Below are 13,292 nucleotides of genomic sequence, written 5' to 3' on the forward strand. Positions count from 1 at the left end.
AGAGCACAGAACAAAACACCCAACATATTAAGAAGGGAGGAGGAGGAATAAGAAGGGAGAGAAATGAAGAATCATCAGACTGTGTTTATCATAGCTCAACCAGCGAGTTAAGTTAGACAGTAAGATAGTAAAGAAGCTAACCCTGAACCATTGGTAATGAGAAACTTAAAGACTGCAATGGCAATAAGTACATACCTTTCAATAATCACCCTAAATGTAAATGGACTGAATGCACCAATCAAAAGACACAGAGTAATAGAATGGATAAAAAAGCAAGATCCATCCATATGCTCCTTACAAGAGACTCACCTCAAACCCAAAGACATACACACACTTAAAGTCAAGGGGTGGGAAAAGATATTTCATGCAAACAACAGAGAGAAGAAAGCAGGTGTTGCAATTGTGGTATTAGACAAAACAGACTTCAAAATAAAGAAAGTAACAAGAGATAATGAAGGACACTACATAATGATAAAGGGCTCAGTCCAACAATTGGATATAACCATTCTAAATATATATGCACCCAACACAGGAGCACCAGCATATGTGAAACAAATACTAATAGAACTAAAGGGGGAAATAGACTACAATGCATTCATTTTAGGAGACTTCAACACACCACTCACCCCAAAGGACAGATCCACCGGGCAGAAAATAAGTAAGGACACAGAAGCACTGAGAAGCACACTAGAACAGATGGACCTAAAAGACATCTACAGAACTCTACATCCAAAAGCAACAGGATACACATTCTTCTCAAGTGCACATGGAACATTCTCCAGAATAGAGCACATACTAGGCCACAAAAAGAGCCTCAGTAAATTCCAAAAGACTGAAATCCTACCAACTAACTTTTCAGACCATCAAGGCATAAAACTAGAAACAAACAATACAAATAAAGCAAAAAGGCTCACAAACACATGGAGGTTTAACAACACACTAATAAATAATCAATGGATCAATGACCAAATGAAAATGTAGATCCAGCAATATATGGAAACAAATGACAACAACAACACAAACCCCCAACTACTGTGGGACACAGCAAAAGCAGTCTTAAGAGGAAAGTATATAGCAATCCAGGCATATTTAAAAAAGGAAGAACAATCTCAAATAAATGGTCTAATGTCACAATTATCGAAATTGGGAAAAGAAGAACAAATGAGGCCTAAGGTCAGCAGAAGGAGGGACATAATAAAGATCAGAGAAGAAATAAATAAAATTGAGAAGAATAAAACAATAGCAAAAATCAATGAAACCAAGAGCTGGTTCTTCGAGAAAATAAACAAAACAGATAAGCCTCTAGCCTGACTTATTAAGAGGAAAAGAGAGTCGACACAAATCAACAGTATCAGAAATGAGAAAGGAAAAATCACGATGGACCCCACAGAAATACAAAGAATTATTAGAGAGTACTATGAAAACCTATATGCTAACAAGCGGGAAACCTACGAGAAATGGACAGCTTCCTAGAAAAACACAACCTTCCAAGACTGACCCAGAAAGAAACAGAAAATATAAACAGAACAATTACCAGCAATGAAATTGAAGCAGTAATAAAAAAACTACCAAAGAACAAAGCCCCCGGGCCAGATGGATTCACCTCGGAATTCTATCAGACATACAGGGAAGACATAATACCCATTCTCCTTAAAGTTTTCCAAAAAATAGAAGAGAAAGGGACACTTCCAAACTCATTCTATGAAGCCAACATCACCCTAATACCAAAACCAGGCAAAGACCCCACCAAAAAAGAAAACTACAGACCAATATCCCTGATGAACGTAGATGCAAAAATACTCAACAAAATATTAGCAAACCGAATTCAAAAATACATCAAAAGGATCGTACACCATGACCAAGTGGGATTCATCCCAGGGATGAAGGATGGTACAACATTCGAAAGTCCATCAACATCATCCACCACATCAACCAAAAGAAAGGCAAAAACCACATGATTATCTCCATAGATGCTGAAAAAGCATTTGACAAAGTTCAACATCCATTCATGATAAAAACTCTCAGCAAAATGGGAATAGAGGGCAAGTACCTCAACATAATAAAGGCCATTTATGATAAACCCACAGCCAACATTATATTGAACAGCGACACACTGAAAGCTTTTCCTCTGAGATCGGGAACTAGACAGGGATGCCCACTCTCCCCACTGTTATTTAACATAGTAGTGGAGGTCCTAGCCACAGCAATCAGACAAAACAAAAAAATACAAGGAATCCAGATAGGTAAAGAAGAAGTTAAACTGTCACTGTTTGCAGATGACATGATACTGTACATAAAAAACCCTAAAGACTCCACCCCAAAACTACTAGAACTGATATTGGAATATAGCAAAGTTGCAGGATACAAAATTAACACACAGAAATCTGTGGCTTTCCTATACACTAACAATGAACCAACAGAAAGAGAAATCAGGAAAACAATTCCATTCACAATTGCATCAAAAAAAATAAAATACCTAGGTATAAACCTAACCAAAGAAGTGAAAGACTTATACTATGAAAACTACAAGTCACTCTTAAGAGAAATTAAAGGGGACACTAACAGTTGGAAACTCATTCCATGCTCTTGGCTAGGAAGAATTAATATAATCAAAATGGCCATCCTGCCCAAAGCAATATACAGATTTGATGCAATCCCTATGAAACTACCAACAACATTCCTCAATGAACTGGAACAAATAATTCAAAAATTCATACAGACACACCAAAGACCCTAAATAGCCAAAGCAATCCTGAGAAAGAAGAATAAAGTAGGGGGGATCTCACTTGCCAAATTCAAGCTCTACTATAAAGCCATAGTAATCAAGACAATTTGGTACTGGCACAAGAAAAGAGCCACAGACCAATGAAACTGACAAGAGAATCCAGACATTAACCCAGACGTATATGGTCAATTAATATTTGATAAAGGAGCCATGGACATACAATAGCAAAATGACAGTCTCTTCAACAGATGGTGCTGGCAAAACTGGACAGCTACCTGTAGGAGAATGAAACTGGACCATTGTCTAACCCCATATACAAAAGTAAACTCAAAATGGATCAAAGACATGAATGTAGTTCATGAAACCATTAGACTCTTGGAAAAAAATATAGGCAAAACCTCTTAGACATAAACATGAGTGACCTCTTCTTGAACATATCTCCCCGGGCAAGGAAAACAACAGCAAAAATGAACAAGTGGTACTATATTAAGCTGAAAGGCTTCTGTACAGCAAAAGACCCCATCAATAGAACTAAAAGGAACCCTACAGTATGGGAGAATATATTTGAAAATGACAAATCCGATAAAGGCTTGACGTCCAGAATATATAAAGACCTCACATGCCTCAACAAACAAAAAACAAATAACCCAATTAAAAAATGGGCAGAGGAACTGAACAGACAGTTCTCCAAAAAGGAAATACAGATGGCCAACAGACACATGAAAGATGCTCCACATCACTAATTATCAGAGAAATGCAAATTAAAACTACAATGAGGTATCACCTCACACCAGTAAGGATGGCTGCCAACCAAAAGACAAACAACAACAAATGTTGGCAAGGCTGTGGAGAAAGGGGAACCCTCCTTCACTGCTGGTGGGAATGTAAATGAGTTCAACCATTGTGGAAAGCAGTATGGAGGTTCATCAAAATGCTCAAAACAGACTTACCATTTTACCCAGGAATTCCACTCCTAGGAATTTACCCTAGGAACGCAGCAATCAAGTTTGCGAAAGACAGATGCACCCCTATGTTTATCGCAGTACTATTTACAATAGCCAAGAATTGGAAGCAACCTAAATGTCCATCAATAGATGAATGGATAAAGAAAATGTGGTACATATACACAATGGAATACTACGCAGACATAAGAAGAGGGCAAATTCTACCATTTGCAGTAATATGGATGGAGCTGGAGGGTATTATGCTCAGTGAAATAAGCCAAGCGGAGAAAGAGAAATACCAAATGATTTCACTCACCTGAGGAGTATAAGAACAAAGGAAAAACTGAAGGAACAAAAAAGCAGCGGAATCACAGAACCCAAGAATGGACTAACAGGTACCAAAGGGAAAGGAACTGGGGAGGATGGGTGGGTAGGGAGGGAAAAGGTGGGGGAAGGGGAGTATTAAGATTAGCATGCATGGGGGGTCTGGTAGAAAGGGGAGGGCTGTACAATACAGAGAATACAAGTAGTGATTCTACAACATTTTCTATGCTGATGGACAGTGACTCTAAAGGGGTTTATAGGGGGGACCTGGTATAGGGGAGAGCCTAGTAAACATTGTATTCATCATGTAAGTGTAGATTAATGATAACAAAAAAAAAAGAAAGGAAGAAAAGGGGATTACTCCCTGTTAGGAAAAAACTAACTGTAAATCAATGATTAATGCATGCTTTAAATATCCTTAATTTTGACCACTTAAAGGGTGTCAGATGATCGGCTATTGAGGTACATTTTTCTGATAATATTCCTTTCTCTTAAAAAAAAAGCAGTTCCTGTGTGGTGACCTCCAATGAGGTCTACACAATGATATAAAGGCACATAAATGTGTAGGCAAAGGGTCTGTTTGTGTTTATACAGAGGATCAAAGCCTAATTTGGCTACCCAGAAAATGAACTAAGATATGATATGAAGAAGAACTTACAACATCAGCACTCTCTGGAAGACTCATACCAGAAGAGGATCATCAAAAAACCCCAACAAAGATCCACACGCTGCTACAGCTGTAGATGCACTCATCCCACCGGTTCCTGGACTTGCCATGGGAATGAAGAAGGAGATATGTAAGCTGGCCTGTGCATACAGCAAAACAACAAATTTGACTGGGTCTATACTGTTGGAAATCAACCAAGAATTAGGAGAAGTGCAAATTGTAGCGCTCCAATATCTTACAACTACAGACTATCTACTGTTAAAAGAACAAGTGGGATGTGAACAGTCCCCAGGAATGGGTTGTTTTAATTTGTCTGATTTCTCTCAGACTGTTCAGTTTCAGTTGGACAATATCCACCATATCATAGATAAGTGTTCATAAATGCCTAAGGTGCCTAACTGGTTTTCTTGGTTTCACTGGAGATGGCTGGTAATTATAGGTCTGCTTTGGTTATGTAACTGTACTCTTATTATGTTAATGTGTGTGTGCAATTTAATTAGTAGTTTAAAACCTATAGATGCTGAAGTTACTCTACAAGAAGATATGTCAAAGAAATAATCAATCTTCCCATGTTTCCTTCCGCCTGCTACTTCTATAGCTTTTCTTCTTCTTCTTAATTACAATCCTTAAATAGAATTCGTACCTCATATCGAAATTACCGAGTATCATAATTCTTTCAAATGGTAAAGATACCTCAAGACAAATGCTGGGCATAGAAGACAGGGCATAAGTCTTCAAAGAAGTAAAAAGCTAACCTTTTCAAACAATATTGCTTGTCTCTCACTTACCAACTTTACATTTCCCTGTATGGCCCCGGAAGATGACTGGTTAGTCAGAGACAGGTAAGATTCCTCAAGGGAGGAACAATCTAAGACAGGCACCATCACAGGGGGCCATCAGGTGAGAAATTGGGGATCAACAGAGGTGTGGCTTAGAACCTCACTCCCCCTGTTTTGAGAGAAATCTTCTGCATCTGTGGATGTTTTATTGCCCTTGTCTAGCTTGGATTAACACTTAGTCTACAGGCACACACCTGATTATCTACATTTGCTCTCTTACAACACTAAACTATGTTTTCTACCTTTATCTTGCATCTACATACTACTTCAGCATTTTATTAAAAATAATAATAGTAGAGAAATGTGGTATCCACATATAAATCAAGTATAAAAATCAAATGAATATTCATATTTGAACTGATTGTTTATAGTTCATAATGCGTGATCAAACCTGAAAGTTTCTTGATGACTGCCCTTGTACTGTTCACCATGTAACTTATTCACTATGTAAGAATTTTTTCTCCATGTAAGAACTTGTTTGTTATGCTTCAGAAGATTGGAGACTGACGAAAATTAGGCTTGGGGTGGATTAATGTTTGTGCATTGAGCATTGACTTCCCTATACAGAATTTTATTGTTGTTAACAACCATTTTATCAATAAATATGAGAGATGCTCTCTCAAAAAAACAAAACAAAACAAACAACAAAAAAAAAGTACAGACTTCCAATTGTAAAATAAATAAGTAACCGGGATGTAATGTATAGCATAAGGAATATAGTCAAAATATTGTAACAACTTTGTATGGTGATAGCTGATAGCTAGAATTATCATGTATATAAATGTTGAATCACTGTGTTGTACACCTGAAACTAATGTAATACTGTGTGTCAATTCCCCTTCAATAAAAAAAAAAATTTGAAGGAGGTATTAAGCAGTTGCCAGACAAGCAAAAGTTGAGGGAATTTGCCTCCCACAAACTACCTCTACAGGGTATTTTAAAGGGACTGCTCTAGATGGAAGCACACCTAAAGCTAAATAGATGTAACCAAAGAAAATAAAATCACAGCAAAGAAAGCAGACCACTGAAATACTAACTAAAGGTAAAAATAAAATCAACTGTCCACAAAAGCATTCAAAGGAAACACAAAAGAGTACAGAATAAAACACCTAACATACAAAGTATGGAGGAGGAAGAATAAGACAGGAGAGAAATAAAGAATCATCAGACTATGTTTATCATAGCTTAATAAGAGAGTTAAAACTCACAATTCATTAAAACTCACAATTAATGAAACTAGGAAAAGAACAAAAAATGAGGCCCAAAGTCAGCAGAATGTTTAGATGGTTATATAGTAAAGAAGCTACCTTTGAATCTTTGGTAACCATGAATCCAAAGCCTGCAATTGGAATAAGTACATATCTATTGATAATCACCCCAAATGTAAATGGACTGAATGCACCTATCAAAAGATACAGAATAATAGAGTGGATAAAAAAGCAAGACCCATATATGTGCTGCTTACAAAGACTCACCTCAAACCCAAAGACATGCACAAATTGAAAGTCAAGGGATGGAGAAAGATATTTCATGCAAAAAACAGAGAGAAAAAAGCAGGTGTTGCAGTACTTGTATCAGACAAAGTAGACTTCAAAACACAGAAAGTAAGAGGAGACAATGAAGGACATTACATAATGATAAAGGGGTCAATCCAACAAGAAGATATAATCATTATAAATATCTATGCTTCCCACACAGGTGCACCCACATATGTGAAACAAATACTAACAGAATTAAAAGGGGAAATAAAATGCAATGCATTCATTTTAGGAGACTTCAACACTCCACTCACTCCAAAGGACAGATCAACCAGGCAGAAGATAAGTAAGGAGACAGAGGCACTGAACAACACAACAGAACAGATGGACCTAACAGACATCTACATAACTTTAAACCCCAAAGCAACAGAATACACATTCTTCTCAAGTGCACATGGAACGTATTCAAGAATAGATTATATACTAGGCCACAGAAAGAGCCTCAGTAAATTCAAAAGATTGAAATTGTACCAACCAGTTTCTCAGATCACAAAGGTATGAAACTAGAAATAAATTATGCAAGGAAAATGAAAAATACTACAAACAAATGGAGGCTTCACAACATGCTCCTAAATAACCAATGGATCAATGACCAAATAAAAACATAGATCAAGCAATATGTGGAGACAAATGACAACAATAATTGAAAACTGCAAAATCTACAGGACGCAGCCAAGGCTGTCATAAGAGGAAAGTATATTGCAATACAGGCCTACCTCAAAAAAGAAGAACAATCCCATATAAGCAGTCTAAACTCACAGTTAATGAAACTAGGAAAAGAACAACAAATGAGGCCCAAAGTCAGAAGAAGGAGGGACATAATAAAGAATAGAGAAGAAATAATCAAGTTGAGAAGAATTAAACAATTGAAAAAAATCAATGAAACCAAGAGCTGTTTTTTTGAGAAAATAAATTAGATAAACCCCTAGCCAGACTTATTAAGAGGAAAAAGAGAATCTACACACATAAACAGAATCAGAAATGAGATAGGAAAAATCACAATGGACCCAGCAGAAATACAAAGAATTATTAAAGAATACTATGAAAATCTATATGCTGAAAAAATGGATAACCTAGAAGAAGTGGACAACTTCCTAGAAAAGATACAACCTTCCAAGACTGACCAAAGAAGAAGCAGAAAATCTAAACAGACCTATTACCAGCTACAAAATTGAATTGGTAATCAAAAAACTACCCAAGAAATAACCCCCTGGGACAGATGGATTAACCACTGAATTTTATGAGACATATAGAGAAGAAATAATACCAATTCTCTTTAAAGTTTTCCAAAACATAGAAGAAGAAGGAACACTTCCAAACTCATTCTATGGAGCCAGCATCACTCTAATACCAAAACCAGGCAATGACCCCACTAAAAAAGAAAATTACAGACCAACATTCCTGATGAATATAGATGCAAAAATACTAGAGAAAATATTAACAAACCAAATTCAAAAATATATCAAGAGGATCATACACCAAGATCAAGTGGGATTCATCCCAGGGAGGCAAGGATGGTACAACATTCTAAAATCCATCAATATCATCCACCACATTAACAAAAAGAAAGACTAAAATAACATGATCATCTCTGTAGATGCTGAAAAAGTATTTGAGAAAATTCAACATCCATTCATGATAAAAACTCTCAACAAAATGGGTATGAAGGGCAAATACCTCAACATAATAAAGGCCATATATGACAAACCCACAGCCATCATACTTAACAGTGAGAAGCTGAAAGTTTTTCCTCTAAATTAGCGAACAAGACAGGGATTCCCACTCTCCCTACTGTTATTCAACATAGTACTGGAGGTCCTAGCCACAGCAATTAGCCCAAGCAGAGAAATAAAAGGCATCCAGATTGGTAAAGAAATAAAACTGTCACTGTTTGCCGATGACATGATATTGTAAATAAAAAACCCTAAAGAATCTACTCCAAAGCTACTAGAACTTATGTCTGAATTCTGCAAAGTTGCAGGATACAAAATTAATACACAAAAATATGTTGCTTTACAATACACTAATGATGAACTAGCACAGAGAGAAATCAGGGAAACAATTACATTCACAATTGCATCAAAAAAAAAATTAAATACCTAAGAATAAACTTAACCAAGGAAGTGAAAGGCCTATACCCTGAAAATTACAACACACTCTTAAGAGAAATTAAAGAGGGCACTAACAAATGGAATCTCATCCCATCCTCTTGGGTAGGAAGAATTAATATTGTCAAAATGGCCAGCCTGCCTCAAGCAATTTACAGATTCGTGCAATCCCTATCAAAATACTGCCAGCATTTTTTGATGAACTGGAACAAATAGTTTTAAAATTCCTATGGATCCACAAAAGACCTGAAATAGCCAAAGCAATTCTGAGAAGGAAGAATAAAGCTGGGGGTATCTCACTTCCCAACTTCAAACTCTACTAGAAAGCTATAATAATCAAGACAATTTCGTACTGGCACAAGAATAGACCCACAGATCAGTGAAACAATAGAGAGTCCAGATATTAACCCAAATATATATGGTCAATTAATATATGAGAAAGGAGCCATGGATATACAATGGGGAAATGACAGCCTCTTCAACAGCTGGTGTTGGCAAAACTGGACAGCTACATGTAAGAGAGTGAAACTGGATCACTGTCTAAGTCCATACACAAAAGTAAATTCAAAATGGATCGAAGACCTGAATGTAAGTCATGAAACCATAAAACTCTTTGAAAAAAACATAGGCAAAAATCTCTTGGACCTAAATATGAGCAATTTCTTCATGAACATATCTCCCCGGGCAAGGGAAACAAAAGCAAAAATGACCAAGTGGGACTATATCAAGCTGAAAAGCTTCTGTATAGCAAAGGACATGATCAATAGAACAAAAAGGTATCCTACAGTATGGGAGAATATATTCATGAATAACATATCCAATAAGGGGTTTACATCCAAAATATACAAAGAGATCATGCACCTCAACAAACAAAAAGCAAATAATCCAATTAAAAAATGGGTAGAGTATCTGAACACTTCTCCAAAGAAATTCAGATGGCCAACAGGCACATGAAAAGATGCTCCATATCGCTAATCATCAGATAAATGCAAATTAAAACCAGAATGATATATCACCTCACACCAGTAAGTATGGCCACCATCCAAAAGACAAACAACAGCAAATGTTGGCGAGAATGTGGAGAAAGGGGAACCCTCATACACTGTGGTGCTAATGTAAATTATTTCAACCATTGTAGAAAGTAGTATGGAGGTTCCTCAAAAAATTGAAAATAGAAATACCATTTGACCCAGGAATTCCACTCCTAGGAATTTTCCCTAAGAATGCAGGAGCCCAGTTTACAAAAGACATATGCACCCCTATGTTTATCGCAGCATTATTTACAATAGCCAAGAAATGGAAGCAACCTAAGTGACCATCAGATGAATGGATAAAGAAGATGTGGTACATACACACAATGGAATATTATTCAGCCATAAGAAGAAAACAAATCCTACCATTTGCAATAACATGGATGGAGCTAGATGGTATTTTGCTCAGTGCAATAAGCCAGGCAGAGAAAGACAAGTATGAAATTATTTCATTCATGTGAAGTATAAGAACAAAGAAAAAAAACTGAAGGATCAAAACAGCAGCAGACTTATAGAACCCAAGAATGGACTAACAGTTAATAAAGGGAAAGGGACTGAGGAGGATGGGTGGGAAGGCAGGGTAAGGGGGACAAAGGGACATTGTGATTATCATACATAATATAGGGGGGGCCACAAAGAGGGCTGTACAACACAGAGAAGATAAGCAGTGATTCTACAGTATCTTACTATGCTGATGGACAGTGACTGTAATGGGATATATGGTGGGGACTTGATGATGGGTGGAGTCTAGTAACCATAATTTTGCTCATGTAATTGTAGATTAATGATACCAAAAAAAAAAATGACTGTGAATAGGCTTTGTGATGCCCATCCTCTCCAACTCCTATAGAGTTTCTCCAATTTCCTTGTGCCCCCCAGGCCATTTATATTGCTTAGTATTTGTCACCTGTACAGGCAGAGCTACAGGTTGGTCCTTAGCATGTTCCCTCACAAATGCCTTTACCACACGTGCCCTCAGTCTGAACTCCACAGGCCCTGAAGGATATCTAACCCCAAAATATATTCAGGGATGGGAGATGTGTACACTATACACTCCTTTGGGGGTAAGCGCTGTATCTCCAATGAGACTTGGGCTTTCTTCACTCTAATTGCCTCACCCCCATAGCCATCTATCACAGCAGGGGAACTGGGAAAACACTCAGGGTTGCCATGAATCAGAGAACACTCAGCTCTGTGTCCACTGACATAGGGACAGTTATACATTCACAGGGAACCAATGAATTGCTAATTCTACATGTGGCCTCTGGTCCCCACCATGTCCCCCAACGTGGGAACTTTGACTCTCCCTCATTTGAACTGTGATGCCCAATCATCCTCCTGTAGGGGTGAGAGTTTAGGTGAACCCTGAGTACTGTCCCCCAGGAAGTTTTGCAGGGACACAGGCTGGGCATGAGGCCCCTTTTTTTGTTTCAATGTCCTGGACCTCAGTGGCTGGAACTGTTGCTCTGGCTTTAATTGGTGCCACAGTTCTAACAGTATTCTATTGGGCTGCCCATCGAGTTTTTCTTTCACCTCCCTAGCCTTTATCAAATCAACCCACATCTGGGTCCTCAAGACCTTCACGGGGACTTTTACACTTCCCCTTTCAGTTTTGGCCCATACTTCCCTCTGTGCCCTTATTGTTTCAACCTCCCCCAGATCTACTAAAGTACGAGTAGCCTCACTTATGGGTTGCCCTAGGTGGTGGCCAAGAATAGTCACTAGAGATCCAAAGAGAGATGTGGGAGCTGTATGTAGCACCATGTTTCTCATTCCTATAGTGAACACCTCCTAATCAAGGCCCTGGGGGTTCATATTATAGATGATATTTTTCATACCCAATTCCCAAAGTACCTGTTGGAGCTCTGCATATATTTTCCAAGTACTTGAAAAATATGTTAAATCACCATGATTAGACTAAACTATCCTCATGGCAGCTGTCAACCATTCCAGGAGTGTCTGATTCCCTGAGACATGACAGGCATTTTGCAACCGCTGCTGGAGGGAGGGGTGAGTCATCAGTGAAGCCATTCTACTAATCTCAGTACTTGACATAACAATGTTTTCCAACCCCATATCCTAGAGATGTAAAAGCCATGGAGACAGAGATTCCGATGGCTTCTGCCTATACTGGATGTTCATGACCACCAGCTCATCCTGGGTATAGGGACAGAGCATGGAGTGCTCCACAATCTGGGGAGGGGGCTGCTCCTTCCCCTGAGGAGTCCGTGATTGTTTTGTTTTTATTTTCTTAATTACAGCTCGGGGGACCTTTAAAATAGGAGAAGATGGTACCTCAGGTGGTGGCCTGGGTAGCAGATCTGCCAATGGCCCCACGCCCCCTCTTCTCCCTTTGGATCCTCCACCAATGGCTCCTCCTCCACCATTTTCAGGGCTGCAGACATTACTCGTTCCTCCCCCTCCCCCACGGCCTCCTACAGCATGGCCTTTCTTTCTGCCTCCTGCCTTGCTGCTAAGGAATCTTCTAGGGGCGTGACCTGTCTTTTTAGTAACTGTCTCTCTTTTTTAACAGCATCCCATATGTTATCACCCAGCTCCTCTAAGCAATGCTGAAGTGTATCTATCTCTGGCCTGAGTCTCTCTCCTGTGTAACATTTTCCACTATCTTGATGAAAAGAGAACCTACAATGCCAGCCACTACATGACCCCCTAAGGTCTCCAAGCAGTCTTCCAATTCATGGGGGGCAAATTCTACAGTTTCCTGTATTTCCACCCTTCCCCAGTACTGGGGAAGGTCCCACACATCTAAGAGGTACTTTACCCTACACCCATTCCCCACTAGGGGTTCCCAAATTGGAAGCCCCACAGCTGGGGGAATAATAACAGGTGAAGCTGCACCCTTTGCCACTGCATCCGCTGGGACCTCCCCACCATCCTCAGGAGCAGCCCTCCCAAAGGTCGCACCCATTATGACAGATTTTGGGTTCAGAGGAATCCTGACGACTATACCAGGTGTAAATCTGAGGAGAAGAAATCCCGGGGCAAAATACCTCTAAAGACTGAAATCAGTCAAAGGAGAAATAAAGTTTAAAACTTGTTTATTGCTTACAAACTGCAGTCCAGCACCATCTCTCTCTCCTCCTCCAGAAGAAGCA

Source organism: Manis javanica, chromosome 8 (assembly GCF_040802235.1).
Source record: "Manis javanica isolate MJ-LG chromosome 8, MJ_LKY, whole genome shotgun sequence".
Taxonomy (NCBI): Eukaryota; Metazoa; Chordata; class Mammalia; order Pholidota; family Manidae; genus Manis; species Manis javanica.